This window comes from Anas acuta, chromosome 2 (genome assembly GCF_963932015.1).
Source record: "Anas acuta chromosome 2, bAnaAcu1.1, whole genome shotgun sequence".
Taxonomy (NCBI): Eukaryota; Metazoa; Chordata; class Aves; order Anseriformes; family Anatidae; genus Anas; species Anas acuta.
In genome coordinates this window covers 134,035,924-134,060,680 of record NC_088980.1, presented here as the reverse complement: position 1 = coordinate 134,060,680, position 24,757 = coordinate 134,035,924, and the positions used below count along the sequence as shown (strand labels likewise).

The 24,757-nt window shown below is 43.1% G+C and overlaps 2 long non-coding RNA genes across 2 annotated transcripts; one reads left to right on the top strand and one right to left on the bottom strand.

Moving 5' to 3' along the window:
* Positions 1-3,179: 3,179 nt before the first annotated feature.
* Positions 3,180-9,772, bottom strand: LOC137851832 (uncharacterized). The gene is made up of 3 exons (XR_011093511.1): positions 8,882-9,772; positions 8,620-8,722; positions 3,180-6,052 (listed from the first exon to the last, which is right to left on the bottom strand). It is a non-coding gene; the product is annotated as an uncharacterized lncRNA (long non-coding RNA).
* Positions 9,773-11,093: 1,321 nt separating this feature from the next.
* LOC137851293 (uncharacterized) lies at positions 11,094-17,946 on the top strand. Its single transcript, XR_011093109.1, has 2 exons — positions 11,094-15,048; positions 16,006-17,946. It is a non-coding gene; the product is annotated as an uncharacterized lncRNA (long non-coding RNA).
* Positions 17,947-24,757: the final 6,811 nt, after the last annotated feature.

Genomic DNA, 24,757 nt, shown 5'->3' with positions numbered 1-24,757 from the left:
GTTTCTAAAATTTCTTGTAAATACAGCCTCCTCAGCTCCACCGACACGAACATACCGAGCAGGGCTTGAACGCTGGCACACAGCTGGCGCCCGCCTGTTCCCTCAGCTGCCCGGCGCCATTTTGGCCCAGGCCACCAGGTGCCCTTGCAGGTGCCCTGAATCTGAATCCGAATCCAAATCTGAATCTGAATCTGAATCCAAATCTGAATCTGAATCTGGGGGACAGCATGGCCAGGAGCTATGCCCAGGACACCATGCACGGCTAACATTGCTCCACTCAGGGAGGGCATTTGGCTGCGAGACTTTGGCCATGCCTCAGGCCACAAGGGCAAAGACTGAGGATTTTGTTTATGGACACAGACAAGGCCCCTTGGGCCCGCTGGCATGCCCAAGGACTTGATTCTCTTCCGTGGGTTTTGTTATTTCAGTTTTAAACGTCCCAGCAACATGTCAAGTATTTTTAGGGCACGTAATGGGGGGTAGATATTGTGTGTCCTGGGCTGTAGAAGGAGAGCAAGCAAGGCTGCTTGAGGGTCCAAAGGCTGCCTGCACAGTGCCAGAGGGAGCCAAACTGGATGAGCATCATAATTCTTGGAAACTTGGGGGTCTCAGAAGTGAGGAGGTAACTCCAAAACCAGGTGCACGCTGTGTTTCAGAGGGAACCAGCTGGTATCCTCCAAAGAGAGGTCCAGAGTCAACTCCAGCTTGTGCCTCATGGGCAAGCAGGAGACAAGGAGATTGAGATTGAAGTGCAGGTGTCATCCTAAAGTGCACTATCGGTTGGTGATACTGCTGACTGTTACTATAACCATTATTTAATGCATTGAATAGAACAGTCAAAGAAAATGCTAAATTCATACTGAATAATTGAATGCTCTCCATAAAGCTATCTACTTGCACAGCCTGCCACAACCCCTCTTGCACGTCTTCATTTAAAAACAAGAGAGACCTCATTATCCTTGTGTGGCATGGACTGGGGTTTGATAAAAACGTTTGTGTGACACAAATATCTTTTGATTACACTATAAAAACTAGGAAGAAAAAAAAAAGGCCAGAGAGAGCTAGATGATTGGGTAAAGGAGTTTCAAAGAAAGGGGAAGCAATCTAAAAACAAAGAAACTAGGAAAATACTGAGTAGCTAAGGCAAATTTATTCTTCATAAAGCTGGACATCTGGAACAAGTTACTGAAGAAGAGATGTGGGATCACATAGATTGTTTCTGGAAAAGGAGGGGCTTGAGGGGCATGGAAAAAAACCAACATGGTCGAATTAAGAGCCAGCCACAAACACTGAGCCAGATGGCTTTTTCTCTTCTTATAATGATATATATTCTCATCTTTCTGTATCTCTGCTAATATCACTGTAACACAGGAGAAGTATGTGGAGCAAGATGTTAAGGAGGCAACAGAAGGACCTGGGTAAGATGAAAAGAACTGTATTTCTCATATGCCTCTCTGTAGTGTAAACTGAAATTCAAAACAGGGATGTCTTTCTTATGCAATAGTACATCTGTTGCTGTTCTGAAGTCTTTGGGCACAGAAACTCTTTCCAGACAGTGCAGAGCAATCATTTGTGTGTTTTGACAGGTTTCCAGCTGTAAGCCATATATTTGTTTTATAGCAAATTTTAGGTTAGTTCCTAGAATTTAAAACATATTCAATCTGCTTTTGTTTTACAATCTGTAAACACTTTTAGAGCTCTATTCTTTATTTAATGATAGATAGGCACAACACAGCTGTTCTCTTGTGGCCTGTATTTTTAGTGTAACCTTATTCTTCCCTACATGCCCTGTTCAGCGTTTTGAATATGCCAGAAGAATATAGGCCAAAACATCAGCAAGACAAAAATGCTCTGAAATAAACAGAAGGTGAGTTATTTGTAATTCATATCTGCAAGGTGATGATAGGAACTACCTCTCACAATACCCAGGACCAGAGAGGATGGCTTGCGTACAGTTGGTACAGAAATATGTTTATATGGCTCAGCAGAAGACCCTCTAGGTAATGTGAGGGCTATAAACAAACTAGGCATGTCAACGCAGAGCCTGTTGGACAACTGCACGTAGTTTCTCAGAAAGCCCAATTAATGCAAGTCAGGCATTGCATCAACATGATTAGAAGTGCTCCTGGTAGCCAAGGCAGCTCACTCAGCTGGTGTCTCAGCGTGGCACTGTCCCACATCACATAACCCCACTGTGAGAAGAAATGACGGGAGCAAGAGCCCTGTGTAGCGCAGTGATTATACACAAAGCATCAGTGCAACAGCCCTGCTGAAATTAACTTCTGCTGCCTGCACAGCCATTTCGGGAGGTCAGCTGGTGCCTCTATTTAATGATGCCCTCAGCTGTGCCCTGAACTCTCCTTTGGCAGGGTACATTATGGCCTTCCCGCCAGCAATTAAAAAAAAGCCTGCTTCAACTTTGACTTCAGTTTATATTTCAAATGTTGTGATAAAATGATCTCCCAGCACTGAGGAATGCAATGTGCCATTATAATGAACACCACAGGCCTCCAGAATTAGGCTGATGCCCAAGCTACGTTATTAATGCTTGCATATAATCTTCCTTTTTAGAGATACTGTGCTGACAAACTGTAACTCTCATCTTTGCATTTGCCCAGCTCACGTTCCCCCCTGTAAACACTGCACATTCACTAATCAACCCCATGCTCCAGCAGGATAAGCAACAGCAGCAACTCCAAATTCATCTTCTGACAGATGGGCGCAAACACAGGGAGTTCTTTTCTTGATACCACGTAGTTCTTCAAGGAAAAGAATTTGCTTCCAGAAACAAATTCCCCTTACTTACACAGCTTTGAGATGGGAAATCCTGTCAGCAACAGCCTTGACAAGCATTGCTTTTTTTAATACTCTCATTAGTAACTTCATCCTTCTCGGAAAATACTGTTCAAAACAAGCTGCCATGCACAGGGACAGCTCTGCAGATCTTAGCCTCCTTCCCCTCAAGAAACCTGATGAATACCTGCCCCCAGACCTAAATTGGGTGGCTCAACCTGTTGTAGGCTTAAGCCAGGAAAGAAATGGCCAGTTACACCATTTCAGGCCCTTCCTCTTCTGTTGGCAACTTCCCTAACACTTTGGAAACCTTCAAATTAATCATTTCTTTGGAATATATGGTGCTGGGAACAGCCGTCCCATTAGCTCTTTTGCAGCTGGAAAACTGCACCTGGGACAGAGTTACCGGTGCAGTACTGGGTAGAGGAGGAGGTGGGCAGAAAAGTGGAACACTGGGAGCAACATGGTTTATTTTATTATTAATGTTGTTGTCATTATGTTGGACCAGGAGACAACTGATGCATAAACACAACACAAAATGGTCTCTTCCCCAGAAGTTTACGCTGTAAGTATAAATATTCAGCACAAAGAGTCTGAATAGAAGGTGGTAAGTAGGGAAATAGTTAGTCATGGTAGATGCTGTGAGTGAGGATCTGATTTATATTGGAAGAGAAAGTAAGCAGACTGTAGAAGAGAGTGCTACGTGGTCAAACAACGGCAGCATTGTGGACGGGCATAAGACTGCATTTGTTAAAAGACTGGGAGATGATGTTGCAAAAAGATTTTGGTGCTAGAAGCAAGAGAGTTGTAACCTTCTTGATCCCAGCTGTACTCAGACATACCATCAGTTTCTTCTCCCAGTCTCCAAGATCCCAACTTCTAGCTCAATAGGGCCACCTTATCCCTCCAAGTAATCCTAGAAAAACTGAAGTACAGAATGGCTTTATATTACAGCATGCCCTGCTAGTTCGAACTGGAGGCATTAGGCTGCTCGAGGCAAGCTGGGGTTTATAAAAGAGCTTCCCACAGGCACAGATCCAAAGCCTGTTAATAGGAGTCTTTCCTCTGACTTCAGTGGGATTAGGAGGAGGCCTCCCACCCAACCCACCAAGGCTCCTATCTGATTATGAACAAGTTGGAAGGATCCACCCTGCACAGATGATCAACTTGTGCCATGGAAGATGCTCCATCAGAATTGCTCTTGAAGGGCTGATTCGATGTATGAAGAAAAGGGCTGGTGTATTAGATGTGCGGCATACATAACACAGAGGACATCTATTGCGGTGCAAAATCTCAGAAGAGAAAGGTTTTTCCTGTACCTCACAGGGTATTTGTAGCCCTCCAAGAGTTAACATGTTTCTATAAATTTCCCTGAAACTCACTTTGACTGGCTGACAAAGGAGCTACTCTTGCAGAAAAAAAACAGAAACTAAAGAAGCTGTCACTTACTGCACCGTTTCCTTACGTTGGAGTCAAGACTGGCACTAATAAAAGGTGACTTCTGTCACGTTTCCTACTTCTCCTCCCTGCAGAATACCCCTCAGCCTCATGGAAATTTTTCTGCAAACTTTGGCACTGTCTGCATTCTAGCATGTCACGCTGGCAAAAACAACGAGGCAGAATTAATGAGAGGAGTTAGCCTGTAAAACAGTACAGTGCATCAGCAGCTAACAAGGAGGGAGAGCCATCCGGATGGCCCTGCGCTCAAGATTAATTGAGAAGAATAAAACTGATCTGTGGGTGAAGCAGTTTACAGGGAATTGTTTAGCTTTTACCATGGTAATAGTCCAGCTTGTAAATGAACTCGGAAAAGATACAGTAACCATGCTAGCATGAAATTATTAATTGATTACTAAAGAGCAGCATCTTAAAGCAGAAGGACGCAGGACTGTGCTCTGCTGGGTGGAAATGCAACACTTTCTGGTAGGACCTTAGAAAAAATGCCTAAGTTCTGTGAATTCTGTAAAGTGTCTAACAGAAGATGAAGAAAGTCCATACTTTGGTGTTTTAGGATGGAAATAAAGCATTACCACAAGTACTGGAGCGAAAGATAATCTGGTGGCTGACTTCAGTGCATGGGGCAATGACTATGGAGGGGGACACGGTGGAGGCAGCCGACCACTCCAAACAGTTTCAGCTCACTTACTCCTTCATGCACACTTTTTTAATACAAAGCATCGCTGTATGTCATGACTATGAACACTTTAGCAATGTGGATAGAAGAAATTCTGGTTTAAAAAACTAATTGAGTGTTGGGCAATGGCTGATGACATTCCTCTGGGCAGACAGGCAGGGGACAGCGTGTACCCACTGTGCGATGGAGACAGCCCTGGTACCAGCGCTGGGTCGTGGCTTCCCTTTTAGCAACCGCAGGTGGGAAATAAGCCTTCTTTCATCAGGCACTTTCACAACTGGGAAGGAGTCCCTCCTGTCTTTTCTTTTGGTCTAAATCCTTATGTCATACCTGAGTAAGAAATCAAAAAGAGAGATACCAACCATTCCGCTTCAGTTGTTCAATGACATACCTATTATCTAGCAAATTGCCATGCCTAAATGAGCCCCGTTTGTTTGTTTGTTTTACTAAGTAACAAAGACAACTTTGCTTTCTGAAGACTATATTTGTACATTGCTAATTATCTTTTCCATGAGTACACCAGCTAAAGTTTGCATGGAAAAAACAAACAAAAGGATGTCATTAAGATGGGTCCCAAGAACCTTTCAAATGATTCATGGTAGTCTTGGCCTAATTAAAATTGAATGTGAAAACAAACATGCTTGCAATTTGCTAGGATAATATTGGGTATTCATTAATTTTTTCAGCCTGGCCCATATGTGACAAAATGAAGCGCATGCAGTCAAAGTCTAAGATCATAATCATGCATGCAGTGTAAGCTATGTGAACTGAATTTCCTTTGTAGAGAATGGCACAAGCCTTAAATCTTACAAATCCTTACTTAAAGTAGTTGTTAACTCAGTGAGAAAATCTTTTTGAGCATTTATTTCATGGTGCCACCCTTACTGGAGTAGGTAAGGATCTAATGTATAAAAAGTACAGCCTGGAATAAGTCATATCTCTGCTTACGTTTTTCTTTTTATGTGAACATTAGGATAGACGAACTGGAAGGCACTAAAAGGCTAGAGACAGAGGATGGACCATGAGGATGGACGGAGAAACTGAGTCGTTGCATCCCTTGGTGCAAAACCATTGGCTTCGCTTGGCTTAACCCAGTGATGTGGTTAGTGCAGCTGTAGACTGTGTCTACAACTAAAAAATACTTTAAGAGATAACCTATGGAAAAAAAAATGCATATAAATGCTAACACAAATCTCTAGCAAAACAGTAAGGATCATAGGCAATTAATGAACTTGTTAGCATGCAGGATTCCCTGCTATGAGCTGGGATACACCTTGCGGGATAGGGTCAGGTGGCTCCAAAGAAATATCCCCAGTCCCCCTGCTCAGAGCTAATTAATAAAAAATGAGGCAGAGGAAGGAGGCTGAAGTTCTGAGGGAATTCATTCAGGGCTGTGGGCAGGTGCTTGCTCTGGGAGACCCAGAGTTAGAGGAAGGGTACCTGCATCATGACAAAGAACCAAACAAGATTCACTGTTAGATTTTGACATGGTTCCCACCATTTTATCTGCTTGACCAGTGATGACAGTGTTCCTCCAGGAAGCAAGAGATGAGGGCTCAAAGCAATTGCCAGCTCCCGGAATAACTGCTAAAGGAGGGGAGGGAAGGAGAGACAGGGACACAGCCCCTCCTTCTGTCAAAACTGGATGCTAGTTCAGGATCAGATGGGAGAGACGTGGGATGTTGGAGAGAAAGGGAGTGAGAAGACTTAAAGAAAATGTGATGGTTGTGGACTAGGATGGTTGCTTCTGGACTAGGTACCTCCAACCTGTCTAAATTCATCTCTGAATTCATTCATCCATACCCTCAAGGACGAATTTTGTTCCAGCCTCAATTAATGACAGCCCTCTCCTGCAGGCCAGAGGGCCGTGGAAGGGATGCTATCAGTTGTGCACCCCGGATGAAGAAAGAGCCGGGCTGTAACAGTGCATCACGTTACGAGCCTCGGTGTGTGAACACAGGGGAGGAGGCACCAGTGGGCACAAGGCATGCTGCATGGCTCCTGCTGCATGCATAGCAGCACCCAGCCTGCAGGGCTGGCTTCCCAGAGAATCCCCTCCCCTGCTTCTGGAGCTCTCCACAGCACAGACCAGGAGCTCAGGAGCCAACAGGAGGATGGGGACCTTTCTGCAGCTGGCAATGGCTTTAACGCTGCAAGCAACAACCTGCCAGGTCTCTCGGCAGCTGGCAGCCAGTAGGACAGAGGAAAGTGGCCCTGCCTAACGATGGAGGTTGTCTGGTGACAGTGATCTGACAGATGCTGATCACTTTGCACAGGCTCAGCTCCACAGTGGCACTGAGGATTGGTGACACGGACTGTTAGATGCTAATTTTTAGGTACTCCCAGTCTAAAAAGGAGCTGCCGCTGTTCCCCTTTGTATAATTTCTGTTACAGAAGGCCTAGGAATCGGCTCGATTCTTTTTGCAATTCAAGCCTTAACCTATTGCTTTCAGTGTCAGCAGCAGCAAATAACTGTACGGCTGTTCTGTTATTCAGGTATTCACAGCAATCCGCAGCTCTTTGTGTCCTGACAGAAACAGCCCCGTCTATCACCAAGAAACGAGGCCTACACTTTGATCGGCTGCCACCGCAGCTTATCAAAAAAGCATCACAACTTCTCCCCTGGGCTTGCACCCAAGCAAGCAGAGCTCATTTTCTTCCCCTGCAGGCTCCCCCCAGCCGCAGCCCAGCTGCTGGCTGAGCAGATGCTGCCCCCTGTCTGGCTGCTCCTTCCCTGGCCCCAGCTGAGCTCTGGGGAAAGGAAATGAAATTTTTGCCTCTCCTGGCAGGGTAACAGGTGCGTCTCAGGAGGATTTCATTCATTTCTTGCATGCGCTGCTTTGAAGGCCAACCTTTCCAAAGTCTGTAATGCCCTGTGATACTGGGACCTCCGGCTTGTGGAGGGAACGGTACCTGAGGTAGGTGAGCTGCAGTGCAGTTCCTTTGCTGCTACTCTCCTTCCAGCAATACAAATGAACACTGGAAATCCCCCTGGCTTCCTTCCAGGGGCAGCTAAATTTCCAGAAGTAATGTGGTCTCTTTTCCAAAAACTCCAATCAAAGTCATTTTAAAATGCTGTCGACAAGACCCTGAACAATCAGGAACGCTTACACAAAGATTTAACTTTTTCTGCATAAAATGTATTTTACAAAAGCCCAGTCTGTATTTCTGAGCTCTGCTAGAAGTGTCAAGGCACTCCAGAAGAGAAACTTCCCACCATGAGCCCTGCTCCTATGTTTAGCTAAAATATTTCCAGGGAGAGCTGTGATCATCTCTATGGCAATCAGAGCTACCCTGAGCATCCCAACTGACATATATACATCCTAAATAGATTGTCTAGGCTTCATCTTTATAAGACATTTCTTCGAGGCTTCTAGCAGTTCCCTACTCTGATTTTGGATGTTTTCTTTCTAAAAACAGAGGCAGGATGACTGCCATGTAGGACTCTGATTGCATTGATTGCTACTAGTAGTGTTGAGCATTTACACTGCAATGGCTACAAGTGGTTCTTTTAGGGGTCCAAGCCCCATTTTCTTAGGCATTACCCAAATTCTGTTCCTGGCGAATTTCTTTAACAAAACTCTGTGGGCATGAACAATATTAGCTAATGCTGAATAAATATGGACTGTAAGTCAAATGCTTCCTGCAATGAACATGAAGAGGCCAGTAACCAGCTCAGCAGCTGCTGCTACCTGTAGCCACGGTGCTCCCAGCCTTCATCATCTTCACACATGAATTTTCATGCCTAGGTATCTCTGCCAGAGCCTGTGAGTTCAGCTCCCACATGAACAAAAGCTGAGGAGTGGAGAAAGAAAGTTGAGAGAAGCATTAGTAGTTTGAAGGACTGGGGAGATACCCCAGCCATTTTGGGTCCAGGGAAGGGTAACAGAGGGTTTGATGATAGAAGGGGAAATAGGACCATCTAATCATGCGACCAAAAGGTAAAAAGTGTACCTGGAAGGACACAGCTTCTCCAGCAAGTGGCTGCACCAAGTGTCTTCTTGCAGCTCAGAGTGCCGCTGTCACCTTGCTGCTGGAGGACGAGAATGCTCTCAAGCTTATTTTCCCCTTTGCACTGACCAAACAAGCAACAGCTGGGAGAAACAGAAAGAACCTAACTTCTAAGCATAATTATACGGGCATATAAAGACATATTAATGGCTTAAAAAGAGTAGGAGAATGTTTTATTTAGAGATATACTAAAATCCTGACACTATCAAAGCATCATCATCTTCATGAATTAGTCAATATTTGATCAACTTTCTTCAGTTGAAAATATATAATTATCCTGTTTTGTGTCTTACAAATGGGCATTCTTAGAGATGGGCATTCTGTAGGATTTAGCTAATTCCATCCAAAAGAGCAATCAGAATCCAGTTGAAAATTATTTCCTCTTCCATTAAAAATATTTCTAAACAATAACATCCATCCAAAATCAGAACAAAAAGTATATTACTGAGCATGCTTAAACACTGAAAGCTTGCAAAAGAGTAACTTTAGATCTTTAGATTGGATTATTTTTTTAACCATCAAAATATTTCTTTTAATTTGGCTTTAATTTTACTGAAAATGAATTTCAATTGTAAAATGAGGCCTCCTGAAAACCTCACTGAGAAGAGTTGAAATAGGACATCTGAACAACTTTAGGGCATTTTTAAGGCTTTTACATTTTATTGAAACTGTCCTTTTCCAACACACAGTTTGAGAAATCAGCACCTTTGAGTGAAAAATGATCGTACTTGTGAACTTCTGAGCAGCCTTGGCAGTTCTGCAGCCAGCCGTTCACTATGAAAAGCTGCCAGCAGGACTTGAAATTCATGTTTCTGCTGATGGTTTTAGCCTGTTTACACAACAATCCCAGGTAAAATCCCTGCCAAAACAGTCAGTAGGCAACCGAGCAGTTTGTTTTTGGTTAAAGAGCTTTTTGCTAGGTCACTGGGCAGGGCTCTTACTCTTACCCCCGTCACCTGCTGCACCAAACTCCTCATGTGCAACCGGCCCAGGTGGGCACAGCGACCGCCCCGTGCACACGTGGATATCCCCATTTATGCTGGGAAAAGGATTCGAATCCCCAAACTGCAGGGCAGTTGCCTACGGCCATGAGGTCTGAGTGGGCAGGGAAATGTGACCAGGTCCGAGTCTTAACAATTTGTGACAGACTCTGCAGGAGGGATGGATCTGATTCCCTAACAGTACTGGTGGAAACAAGTGACCCTTCAAATAAATCATAAGAAACCATTCCCACTTATTTAATAATAAAATTATCTTCATTAAGATTATCTGCAGAACATCCACCTCAGTGACAACCAACAAGATCCAAGTGTCAATATAGCACCCAGGCGACGATGGGGAACTCCATTGTAGCTGAGGAACTTCTTGGGATTTCCCGACTAGCAATTAAGGATTAATTTGGAATTTGGTTTGAACCCGTTACGTGCCTGGAAGGACTGAAGATCTACCTGGAGCTGTCAGACCCACGGGACCTACCTATGCTGCTGGGGGGCAGAGAGGGAGACTGATGCTAAGAGCAAAATGAAGGCCTCACCTGTAAAGACTCAGGCCTTGATCCTAACACAGTGCCAATATTTACATTGAAGGGAACCTGGAGGGATGTTCCTGAGGGATGAGTTGCGCCGTTGGTGCCAGCCAGGGCGCACACACGCTGCTCAGGCTTGCCAGCTGGGGAGGCTTTTCCAGATTGCCACTGCTGGTAGCATTGCAGCCGGGCCAAACGTCGTGACAGACGCAACAAATAGCAGACAGAAATGCCGTTCAGATGCTGCTCTCAAGCAGTCACATGGAGCAAGTTCAAAAAGCTGCAAATATCTTCTGAAAATCCAAAGGAGAATTACATAAAGCTACCCAATGACTCCAACAGCTCAGCCCCTACCCATTCCTTCCAGGAGCCCAAGCCCTGAAGGGCAGCACAGCAGCATCATGCAAACACGGTTCTTGTTTCAGAGAAGGATGATACACATTTCACCTCCAGCCGAGGGGCCGAATTTAGGCTATGTCAAGTAGACAGATCGAGCAGCAACGCTGCCAGCAAAAGGGAGCGAAGTGCTTCCAGCATCCCCCTAGCACTGCATTTAGCACCTAGACTAAGTGAAACTAAACCTACTGTTATTGTTGACACACAGCTGTTTTTTTTAAGCACTGCAAACACCAGAAAAAAAAAAAAAAGGTTTAGAAAAAATCAGGATGTGCTGGCTTATTTCAAATCTGTGAACTCGCACTTGCATGTAATTCAGAGTGTTTGAGATTTTTTCAGCCTTGAAATAATTGAGTCTCCTAGGCTACAACTGCCGTATCTTTCCGATGCAGGCTCTGTTGTTAGATGAAAGGCTGGGAGCTGCCAAATAAAACCTGAGAAGCTGCCCCCTACTAGGTGCTGTACCAGTACTCTGCCAGGAAGCAAGTTATACCAGCAGTAAATTAAAAATACTTTGGCTTCCTTACAGGTGAACCTGATTGTCATAAGGTACCCAGAGGAAGACAGACTGCTACTGACCAAATTTAGCAAGATAATTTTTAGATAGCTCCAGTTAGAAGTCCACTTAGTGCAAAACACCAGGACAACCAGCAGTATTTGAAAGAGTTGTACCTGTCTCAATGAATTCCCTTTCAAAAATCAGTCTCTGTAGCTGGGGAGCAGTATTTCTTCCTAGGCTGAAATCTTGGGTTACAGACTCATCTGAACGTCTCTGACTGAATTTAGCGCCCGCAGTTCTGTTATTTTCAGGACAACAATAGAATTAATGACTCACAAATGTCAGTATTAGTACTTATGAGAGTTTCAGGTCTCATAAAACACAGAATTATTCATGGAGACAAACCTCATACTAAAAGAAACACCTAAGCATGCCTTGTCACGAAGCACCTATTCATGCTCTGCATGGAGATGGGCAAGCTGGTCATCATTTCACACTTATCCATTCACATATCAATATCTCTCTCCTAAATCAGGTCTGTCACTTGACATATTTTCCAACTCTTTACCTTCTTAGCTCTTTTCAACCTGGTCAGACTAATTTACTCTTACTTCAAGGAACAGTATGTGCGTTGAATTTTAGGAGGTGTCTTTGTGTTAGCCTTTCAGAACAAGGAATTTGCTTTAATTACAATACAGTGACATTAGCTTCTGGAGGAAATGTGTGTTTGGATTATTGACTGAGCCAGGAATACATTTACCAAATTATTACAATTAATAAATTCATACATCATATTCATATAGTTACTACATCATTTCAGGTTGGAAACTGGGAGACATTTCCTCTCAGAAAGAGCAGTCAGGCACTGGGACGGGGTGCCCAGGGAGGTGGTGGCGTCACCGTCCCTGGGGGTGCTCAAGGAGAGGTTGGACGTGGTGCTTGGGGACACAGTTCAGTGGGTGACACTGGTGGTGGGGGGATGGTTGCACCAGGTGATCTTGGAGGGCTTTTCCAACCTTAATGATCCTGTGATTTTCCATATTCCAAGATTCTGTCTTCTGTGCCATCTCCACAGCCAACATCATGAGCTTTAGAGAAAGGTACAAGAAGTCCATACCACGTGGTCAGAAATCCACTTGGCAGTAAAACAATGTTCTCCCTAGCCTGCTGAAAATAGCTTTTATCTTGAAGGTATGAAAGTCCTTCCAATTTCCAAATGCATTTATAAAAAGGCTGCAAGTACTTGAGCTGTTTATGCCCTCATTATCTCAGTGCCAGTGACACACAAACAACTGATTCATACCTTCTTAATAACACATTCAGTGGGCTGGTTATAAGAAAAACTTTCTTTTATAATTCTGACTTTCATGGCTGTTGAATGTCATCTTCTCTAATAAAAGTAGGAAACAAATTGGGTTATTTTATCTGAAGACTGGTACAGAAAAAGCTTCCCATATCTGCATAGTTTGTTTTTTTTCTGCATCCAGTAGCCTGAATAGTGAGTAACGTATCAGTCAGATCACTTAGCCAGATTAGGAAAATGGGTTTTTAATTATTTTGATGCCATCTCTCTATTGTTGTTGCAATCCTAATCCTAATTAAAAAATCAATATACCTAGCTGTTTGCTGCTAGGAAAATTACAACAGCACTGTGATCATCATTACGTCCTAAGGACATCCTCAGTTAAATCCACACTGGAGAATAAGATGTCTTGATGTCTGCTCTGGTTGCTCTAGGGATGGGGAAAGGGACAGGAGAAGTTCCTGGACCATGACCATGCTGCCAAGCATCCACACAAGTCCTGTGGCTGGCAGCACTCACAGGAGCAGGTGCGTCTCTCAGCACAGCCATAATGGGAACAATGCAGGCTTCTCAGAAATGTCATTGCTCGTGTTTGTCTAGGGTGAAAATCTGAATGAGAACAAAAGCAAAGAAAGGCTGCATGAGCTGTTCCCTGTTCTGGACCACGTCCAGTCATCTGCATATTAAAAGGTTTCTATCCCTTCCCCAGAAGTTTTGTGATGAATCCTCTGATTATGGGTTTGCTAGAGAATCATGATGATGGAAGAAGACAAAGCTTTGTTCCTCCTTCCCCTCATTTTATACATGAAAAGAAAACAGTATTAAAGTGAAATGAAGATGGATGACTGCTTTGTAGTCTCTGCCACGTGACTGTGGATGTTGCACTCTCTATTTGCAAAGCTGGGAGCCAGAGAAACACCACCACCAGGAACAGCACCATCCTCTGAGCCTACTGCTTTTCCTGCCTGGGAAGTGTATTTCTTAGGTACAAAGAGAAGTAGTAATTCCTAAAAGCACTGTAAAAACAAACAAACCGAGTTAATATACAAGAGCGGGAGAACCATTAGGACATGAAAAACATATTTTTTGTAATGCTTCTCAAATGCCATTATACAACAACTTCTGTTCCAGCCATACTGTCCATTTGGGCATTCTAAACTATGCAATATTTGGTCTATTAAATCACAGAAAATATATTTTTTTCCCCATCATTTCCATAAAGAATGTGTCAGTTTCCTTTTAAAGAGTGTTTCCCTTTAAGAAATGCTCAAATTTAAATAAAAATTCCCCAGAAGGCCTGCACTAAGAAAATCTAAATCTTTATTTCAGGTGGATGTAATTTTATTTTGACTTTTCGTAATTATGTGGAGAACAAACGTTTCATGACTGGGAATAAATAGCAGAACAGAGAATAGCAGAGATAAACTTCATATGAGAAGGACCTATAAATTTCTACTACCATCAAATAAGGGAGTTTTTCAGGCTTGAATAGACAGAGTTTCTACTTCAGAAAGATCCTTCATCTCAGGATAACATTCAGATATGACATTTTTAAGGTTGAAAACACAGCAAATTTCATCAGCTGCTAATACCATAGCTGTAAATAAAAGGCCTGCTGGCCTCCTCAGGAAAACATCTCCCTTTGCACCACCTTGGCCAGGCTCTTCACAGAACCATCTGCAGATGAACCACGAACCACTTTGTGGCTTTGCAATAGGGGTCCACCACAAAACGGGAATTTGTTGTGGGCGCATGGCTGAAATGCTTTTAGGGTATTAATTTTTTAATGACTTGCTGTTTCTAAATCCAGGCAACCTGAAAATTTAGGTCCAGTGTGTTGTTGGTTTTTTTTTTTTTCACAGACTGGAGCCCGTTTGCCCAGGGGTGTGTTACAAAGATCATCCACAAGGAGGAGCCAAGTTTACAAATAATTCGTTAAAAAAAAAAAAAAAATCGGCTGCAGCTCTCTGTTAGCCCATACCCAGATTAAACAGATTAGTGAGTAATCATTGCTTGATAAAATAAGCAGTGTTTGCTTTCAGCTCGAGCCCCATCAGGAAGAAGATTCAGCAGCTAAAGGATGTTTCCTTAATTACATTATCCTGACTTCTCCCAATTACATGGGGAACAGATGTTTTATGGCTGGAGACAAACACAAGGAGAGGGAACATCAAAGACAAACTGCCTGTAACAAGAGTCTATAAAATCAAATAAAAGCACCTAACTAATTAAACAGGCCAATCGCTGCACTATTGTAGCTTGCTTTGGCTTTTTGTTAAACTCAATTAGTTACAATGCCAACCACGTTTTGCCCGGCCAGCAAGGTGTGATTAAGAGAAATTGGTTCCCTGGGGACTGCTGGGTGATGCTGAGAGAAAACTGCAAAGGTTGGTAGAAAGTTTTATACCACAAAATAAAGTTACTTCATGAATGTATAACAACAGTTTGTATTTTGAATCTGCTTATTTCACTTTAACCTACAAAGCTTAGCTTAACTTTGCACAGCCTTTGTAAATAAGACTCGTTACTATTTTATGGCTATACAAATCTGTAGCGCTGACACATATCACAGAATCACAGAATTTCTAGGTTGGAAGAGACCTCAAGATCATCGAGTCCAACCTCTAACCTAACACTAACAGTCCCCACTAAACCATATCCCTAAGCTCTACATCTAAACGTCTTTTGAAGACTTCCAGGGATGGTGACTCCACCACCTCCCTGGGCAGCCCGTTCCAGTGCCTAACAACCCTTTCGGTAAAGAAATTCCTCCTAACATCTAACCTAAAACTCCCCTGGCGCAACTTTAGCCCGTTCCCCCTCGTCCTGTCACCAGGCACGTGGGAGAACAGGCCAACCCCCACCTCACTACAGCCTCCTTTAAGGTATCTGTAGAGAGCGATAAGGTCGCCCCTGAGCCTCCTTTTCTCCAGGCTGAACAAGCCCAGCTCCCTCAGCCGCTCCTCGTAGGACTTGCTCTCCAGGCCCCTCACCAGCTTCGTCGCCCTTCTCTGGACCCGCTCAAGCACCTCGATGTCCTTCTTGTAGCGAGGGGCCCAAAACTGAACACAGTACTCGAGGTGCGGCCTCACCAGAGCTGAGTATAGGGGGACGATCACCTCCCTAGCCCTGCTGGTCACACTGTTTCTGATACAAGCCAGGATGCCGTTGGCCTTCTTGGCCACCTGAGCACACTGCTGGCTCATATTCAGCCGACTGTCCACCATCACTCCCAGGTCCTTCTCTGCCTGGCAGCTCTCCAACCACTCATCTCCCAATATCAAGATGTAAAACCAAGGATGCAAAGTGTTTCCTTGTTGTGACCTCTCCTGCTTGGTTTTCAGATGGGGTGAGCCTTCAGAGAGCCAAGCGATGTCAAAAAGATGCACATGCACCCTGAGCATATTTAGGCATAGGTTTTGAAACCAAAATCCAAAACCTGAGGACTGTAAACTAGGTGGCCATGTCTGAAAACTTCACCCTAGGCAAACTGTCTTTGGTTACCCAGTTGTGCCTGGCAGAATAAGGAACAAAATCCTTAACTGTTAAAGATGAGTAAAGATGTTAAAGATGAGTAAAACCCTGCCACATGTCTTCATGAGAACTAGCAAAGGTTTCTCTTGAATTCACTTGAGCCAGGATTTCACTCAAGACTCGTTTCATGTAATCTGGTGTTAGTCCAGGTCTCAGCTGACTCACCTTCCCTGGAAATGACATGTTTTCTCCTTCCTATTTAGACATTTTATTTATAGAATTCAGAACAAGGTTAGTGGTTTATTTCTTTTTTTCTGTCTGTTACTACCCTGGTTACCTTTCTGTTTTCTTAATTTGCTGCCCACACGGCAAAGGATTACTGGAGTGCACTGATGAAAATACCCTAACAAAGGTGACCACAGACCCAACGAAGACATGCATCCTGCTGGACCCCACACTTACAAAGAAAGAAGACCTCATCAGAGAGGTGAAGGTCAGGGGCAGCCTTGGCTGCAGTGGCCATGAGCTAGTGGAGGATTCTGAAAGGAGGGAACAAGGCAAATATCAGAATCACATCCTGGGCTTCAGGAGAGACTTTGGCTTCTTCAGGTTATCTGCTTAGAAAAATCCTGTGCGAAGGATCCATCCCTAGAGCGAAGGGACCATGGGAGCCAGTTGTGGTGCTTTTACTTGGTTGGGCAGCCAAGTTCTACCACAGCCACTCTCTCACTCCCCCTTCTCAAAGGGAGAGAAAATACAACCCTTCCAAACCAAATCATTTTATAATTCTGTGACACTCTCAATTATCTCTGAAAGGTCACGGTGACCAGGAGAGGCTCCCAAAGAATGGAAAACAGAAAATGTTTCTTCTATCTTCAAGCAGGGCAAGGAGGAAAACCCAGGAAAATACAGGCTAGTCAGCCTTGGAAGGCGATGGAGCAAATATTCCCAGATTTCCAAGTGTATGAAGGACAAGGTGACTGGGTGCAGTCAGCATGGATTTTGTAACCATGAGCCCTGTAATACTGCACAATTTGTAATAGAAATAGCCCAGAAGCTTTGTACTGAGTCTGCAAGGCCTCAGGCTGAGGCTTGCTCTCCCTAAACTGTTCCCAACTTGCCTGAAGCTTGGCTTTATTTGGTTTGATTAATTTGTCTAATTGACATGGGGGGGTCGAACAGATTTGGGCTGGATGATCCCCATCAATCCCTACCAACCCCAACTTTCTGTGATTCTGTGAAAATGAAGCCTAAAGAAACACACCCAGAGCTTTCTTCGTGCTAACGATCAGCAAACACAGTTTTTTTATTGTTTGAATTTTTAAGAACATTTCAAACCACAATTTCCTCCTTCTTCTGACCTTCCTTCAAGTGACTAATTACAAATCATGAAGGAATTAATAGTAAAGAGCTGCTATAAAGCGTTTGGGAGGAGCTTACGGATTTAGGGTCTTTTATTCAAATTCTTTAGTGACAAAATACTGTTTTAATTTGACTGAGTGTTTTAGAAAAAAAATGGCAACAAAAGAATGTGAAAGTACTATTGTTCTTCTGCACTGCTTCTCCACATAATGACTCAGAAAATTCACATATGTGAATGCTCACAAATGGATTTAAGCATATGAAAATGAATGCACATTTTGAATCCAAGATGCCTTTTGCAAGCATCCTCACTTTGGCTGCTTCTTAGTTTCTTCCCATAAAAACAGCTGGAAACAATGTCTTGGGTAGGTCTGGTGTCTTCAAATCAGGAGTAGATCAAAACTAACGTCAGTTTGATCAAACATTTTCTGTGCCCTCATTTTCTCTTCTTACTCCTCTCTGTAAAAAAAAAAACTTTGAATTTAGAGAGGATTTTTTTTTTCCAGCTTCACATTTTACAAACTTTCATCCAGAAAACAGTGTTTTATTGACATATTATATATATAGCATTGCCCATTAAGTTATTATGTCTAAGATCTGAGTCCATTTTGTTATTGACTGGGTTTTGCATTCCTGTTCTGCCTTGCTGCCAGCTCTTGGCATATTGTCCCTGTTGATCTGATATTCTAAAATGTCATTTTTTCCTTACTGCAGAGTAAGAAATGTCAGTTTAATAATTCAACGATTCACTACTGCAAAGTCCAAATGTATGTTGGAGGGTTTTTTTTGTTGGAGTTTCTTGCAGTTTTTGCCCAAATTATCACATCCTCAATGCAGACTTACACACGCTGTTCTGCCAAACACTCACTAGCGGAGTATTTTAGGAACTAAATATATTTCACAGGGTGTGTCTGGAAACAAAATGTCACAGAAAGCTACCTTATGATATATATCGAAAGTCTTCCTCTGAAATCGCAGCTGCCAGGAATCATGTGATGATCCCAGTTTTGCAAACAATGCTGTCACCTGATGGTTTACTGCCCTCTTGGTAGTAGATGACGCGGTCGTTTGATGTTCTCTGTGGGACTGGCAGGGTCTCTCGGTGCCCTGAGAAGATTTTGTTTGAAGTATGCCCACAGACAACATGCTGTGAGCATGAGCTGGCACTTCCATTGTATTAAAGCAATTCAAGATGGACAAATTTAACTTTCTGTACTTTGTCTTCAGGACAATAGCTTCACCCAAGGTACAGAGAAGTAGAAAAACTTGGTGAACAAGGGAATGCCACAATTAGTATTCATTTGGGCAGCAACTGGTATGAGAATGTAAGAGAAAAACCTCTGTTTTTGCATTATGACTGTAAAAATGTCAGTGAATAGCTGCTTTTAACTACACTGCAAGCCAAGCATAGCTTTTAACGGTCTACAAGCACAGCCTAAAGGCACAAAAATCTGAAATATACTGCAAACATTCAGATTAGAAGACTTTGGAGGCTGATGGAAAAAGAAAATGAAGTGACAAGATGATAAACAACAGGGAATGGAGAAAAATAACCCTCACCAGGCTGTGACACGAAGACAGATATGACGGATTATCGACTGTGCACTATCATTGACAACGCAATAAAGAAGCTAAATGAACTCTCATGTGCCAGCTGCTTTCTATATGTGCTTTTCTACTTTTCTTCCATCTTTTCTACAGGTGCTTCCCAGCTGTGATTTTTTTTCTCTGTTTAGTCTGTTCTTCTTTCCCCCGAGCTTTCTTTCTCCCTTCTGCACTGAAGGGTCATAGCAATATAAAAACCAAAAAGTTACTATTCCTTGATTTGCACAAGCCTTGGTTTTTTAAGTTTCCTGCACTCATAAATTCATCTTGCTAACTTGTCTGTTTTCAGCTTTGGAGACAAAAGTGGTAATGCAAGCCTCATTAGAAATCAAAACAGCAGCACCTGTGTTTTGTTCAGTTTTGTTTTGGTTGGAAACAGCAGCTTTTTAGTCTTTGCCTTAGCCATTCAGCTATTTCTGATCATACATTCATTCTGTTTTTTTTTTTTTGAGCAGGACCAGATCAGCACTGTAACTGATAAAATCTCTTCTGACATTGTTATAGTTTGTGCTACATTTCTTTTGTTTTATAACAGATTTTCTTTCATGTGTATAATTTCAGCTTCAAAGACATACTATGGTGTTATTTCCCCACTTAGGTCTGCCTAATTTACTTTTTTAAGGATTTGCTCTCACTATATTTGTGTACTATTGAAAAAACACACATTCCGCTGCTTTTCTGAAGCCATCTAACTACTTGCTGCCATTTCACAGAATCCCAGAATTTCTAGGTTGGAAGAGACCTCAAGATCAGAGTCCAACCTCTGACCTAACACTAACAGTCCCCACTAAACCATATCCCTAAGCTCTACATCTAAATGTCTTTTAAAAACTTCCAGGGATGGTGACTCCACCGCTTCCCTGGGCAGCCTGTTCCAATGTCTAACAACCCTTTCAGTAAAGAAGTTCTTCCTAACATCTAACCTAAAACTCCCCTGGCACAAAATGAATTCATTGCCTTAGAGATTATGATGTGCTTTTTCTGTATCTTCATTAGCTAGACAGTTTATTTTATTTTTTAAAGGTAACTAAGGCACTAAGTCGGAGCTTTCAAGCACCCTCTGTGTTCGTACACTGGGAGGCTTGATCTCATATCAAAGAGTTTCATGATTGCCTGACTTCGGAACTGAGCTTTTAATCTCACAGCTGTGACGTGCTTCAAAGGCTCCTGCAAGAAGCTGCGTCAGGAAATCAGGCGCACAGCACTCAGATTTCTATTCCATACAGGTTAGCAAATTCAGAAGGCGAAGCTGTCTGAATCATCACTGAACAGATTCAATAATGACACATTCCACCTGTTCAAACCCTTGACATAGACCAGGCAATTTTCCTTTGTAAAATATTGTTTGCTAAGGTGGCTTTAAAAATGCAAGGAATATCAGCTTGAATGCTTGCCAGCTACCAACCTGGAGGGGAGGGAGTATTTGCTATTTTGGGGACCTAGCCTTGTATTGTTTTCTCTCCTCCTTGTACTTTCTGGTCTGTTGGCTTTTCACAATAGCTTCTTATCTACTTTTGTCAAAGTTCCAGGAGCAGTCAGTAGCTTTCCTCAGATGTCAGAAATGAGCACCTCTGGCTTCTTTTCACCTGCCTGGAAAAGATTCAGATGAAACGGCATGAAGTTAACATAAAGGTGGTCCAAACCTCACAAAAGAAATACTGCCAGCTAGCTCATCACAAACATTCATGATGTGTTTTATACTTAGCTGCCTTTCTGACACTGAGCTAGACAGCTCCTCAGACTCTTTCATGTCAGTGTTTGCTGCAGTTTCACCAGCAAACCAGCCCTCCCTTGCTACATTACACTTCTGGGCAACTCCCTGCTAGAAGACTCCCTTCTGTACTATTAACTACTAGTCAAGGACAGTGGTTGGAGATTACAAGGAAACCATATATTGCTCACTTAAAACTGTTGAGCAGGGAAAATAAAGGGAGTTCAATGTAATAGCAGCATAGGAGGAAAAGGGAGGTAAAACCTACAGCCCAGGAGAGCCATGTCCTACATCTGTGTAGGCCAACATAAGAATATTAGGGCAGTGGGCATGACAGGCACTTCCATTTATCTAACAGACTAAAGGGCAAAGGCAGAATAGGGCTACTTACAGGTACGTCAGGTACAACGCTGAATTCAAAAACCAAGATGTGTGTGTTGCTGTGCAGGATGGGCAGATGCAGGATCCGCAGACTGACTGTATCCTTGAAGGCCCTGGAAAGGAAGGCTGAGGCTTGCCTCCAGCGAGCACCCGATGGAGCTGCCTGCATGTGAACAAGGTGACCAGGCTGGTGCAGTCATTTGAGCTGAACGGAGGTGTTCTGGAGTGGGCTGAACAGCTCCCACATTAAACCTCCATGGCCTGTATTCAATACAGCTCCACCACCTGCAGTAAGAGCTTAAGACACTCGGCAGATTTGTACATACACGTGTACGCACATTTAGGGGTCTTAAACTAAAGCTGTTATGGATCTGTCCACAAAACTTGCACATAGCCCATAAAATCTTGGAAAACAGTAGCCCAGGTGGTAGCCACCAGCATGGCAAGGCAGCACCAGGGATGGGCAACAGGGAGCACCTGCAGAATTAAGGGTTATGGGCTTGCAGCAGTTCTGTCAGATGAAAGTCATCGGGGGCTGACTCATTTCGTGAACTCAGAGCTTTTGGAAAGAGCTGGGCTTAACGCGTGGTTGTGTCAGCTCCTGGGGTGTTTTCCTGTTAACGTCACCATTTCCCTGTTTTTCATTGGGTTTTTCCTGTTCTGAAAGCTAGCCGAAAGGCATGTGGCACCGCACACAGACAGACCGAACTGGATTAGCTTTGTGATTATGTGAGGCACTAACAAATGCTACCCTTAAGAACAGATACAGGGTATTAAAAATGGACTGTTTGATCATGATGCCACATAAATAGTTTGGCAAGTTCTATTAAGCAGAACTTACTAGTTAAGAAATTTATAATGAGAAGTCAATTTTCCAGGTCAAAAAGAAAGACCCACGATGACATCAAACAGGCGGTCACACCACCAGCAATCTGTCAAGCCAGTTAGCTCTGATTCAGACAGGAACAGATACACACCCAGCTGGTTTTCAATCTTTTTTTCCCTGCCCAGTGAGATGAAAGGATAAAGGCAGAACCATCTCAAAATAATCAGAAGTTTAGGGCCATCCTCCACGTTGTTGCTGAATGGGCCTGATTTATTTTTTGGAGTCACTTTTTAGTCTACTCCTTTTATTAATTCACATCCCCAAACGCTAATTTCCTGTTAATTACCACCAGAAAGTTTGTCATTATCAGTCCAGTGCCTGAACTTCCTTATGGTGCATTTTATGTAATCTGAGAAAGTTTCACAAGCGATTAGGTGAGTCACTTGCAATAAATGCAGTTTTTCCAGAAGACTTGCACGCTGACATTAGCACACGAGACAAGGTTTCTAACACCACGGCCTTGCAGCACAGCGAACAGATGAGCATTTATTCATCTCAGATTGCTTTTGTATTCACAACGCAGTGCTTCTGCCAACTCAAGTTCCATTTGTGATCCAATTATGAAGGTCAGAAAGTTATCCCTGCCCATTACCCTGCCATCTATCATTAAAATAAAACATACATAGGGACAGAAGCAAGAAAGAAGACATAACCAGAAGGAAAAGCAAAGAGGACAGGGTAATCTACTGCATCGCAAATATGACCCTGGATTTATCAGGGCATTAACATGGGGAGCAATTTATTATTACTGAAATCTGTCAAGTGACTGAGTTCAGTTCTTCTGATTCTTCCTTCGTTCAAGCACAGTTGATGTGGGTTCAAAGGATCAGAATTCAGACTGGACTTTGTGTTTAAAGGATGCGGTACTTACAAAATTTAGTCTATTTTCTCTCCCTTCCACCAGGAACATACTTCACATAATACAGGCAACTTGGGATTAGCTCCAGACTTGGCTTTCATAGGACAAGAATTAAAATCAGTCATCAGTGTTTAATACCAGCTGGCTAGGATAGAAAAAAAAAGTGAACTTCACTGCACAGGTATAACATTTGAGTTTTATCTCTGAACTACTGACTAATTAACAGGGTATGTTATGAGATTCATCTAAAAGAAATAACCCCCTAATCAAGATCCGGTAAATCGAGTTAATACAACTGAGAAATAGTGATAATGAGTTTGCATTTAGTTAATAATGCTCCTGACGAAGGGGCATCTACTTGTTTGCAGAACAATTAAATATGCTGTAGCTGTTAAACGAATAATTTAATCCAGAAGGCATCAGCGAGCCTTTTTCCTACACAAAGAACACCTAAGGGTAGACAGTTATATCACTGGAAGATGTGAACGCCTTTCTGCATTCACTGCTGAGTAGAAGGCAAAATGCTGGAAGTGAAAACATTTGGCAAAGGCAGGCTTTCAAATTAAAATAGAGAAGAAAGGACAGAACAGCTAAACCACCATTTTGAGGCATGAATGCATTCATTCTGAAGCCTGCTTTGTTTAAAGCTTCTTTGTATTAAGACAGGAACCGATACACAGCAATGAAGTATCTCATCAGCTTCTACACTTAAGCCTCTGAACGGAACAGAAAGAGGCATCTACCAAAGCACTATAGGAAGAAAACTATTAACTACAAGAACTATCCCCCCGGCACACCCAAACGCCTTGTGCAGGTACCGTTCTTGGACTGCCGTGCAGCAGCACTGCTGCCTGTTGAGCAGCCACACTGATAAAGGTCACTGGTGCACATCAGGTGGCAGGGAGTTACTGCAAGTCATGAAACCAGACGCTATCTGCATCAGGGAGCCTGGGATATCGCAGATGGGCAGGACTGAAAACCTGAATTGTCCATTGATGCCAGGTAATCTCATTACAGATATGCCTTCCCCCAGAACAGCCTGTTTTGTAGCACACTCACTGGAAGCAGTTACCAGACATCCTTCTGCTCCAGAACAGTTCAAAGTACAGGAACCCAGGTCTAAGAGTCCAGCTATAAACAGCACATCATGATGAGACTATGCTCTTACAGCATGCGTCACATTTTAGGAGCATGACACGCAGAACTCTGCCCTACGGTAAGGAAATGGAAAAACAAAATGAATTCTGAACTCAAGTCTTGCATACAAAAGGCAAAATGAGAATGTGGAAGCTCGCACAGTAACAGCTGTAACACGTTATACTTGCTTTTGGCAGAATTCTATAACACATACCATTTTTTAAACACAAGGGAATGGAATTAGATCCTTAAAATGAAAGCAGACCATGGGAAGATTTGCCACTCCCCCCTTATCTAGGATTGTTACTGCAAAACAGTTCTGTTCGCATATTCACCTAGAACCGTTTAAAGATATTGGCTTAAAGATGAATTTGAAGGCTTGTGAGCCATCCTTCTGGGTTAAGCCATCTACTTGCAGCTGTGAAACATGTATTTGTGTAACAAGCAATTGCTGCACCCTCCTCCCATAGAGCATAGCAATGCTCCCTGAAGTGCAACAGGCTTAGTGAGCAACCCAACAGAGCATGTTCTCAGCCTGTGGTGCACGAGCTGCTCCTTTTCAGTTCACCATCAAGTCATTTTGACCTGCATGTGTAATAGATCATTTGCTTATGAAATATTGCTCTGTATAGGGCACAGTCCACAACTTATGTTGTTGCCTCGAATTTCTGTGCACTGATA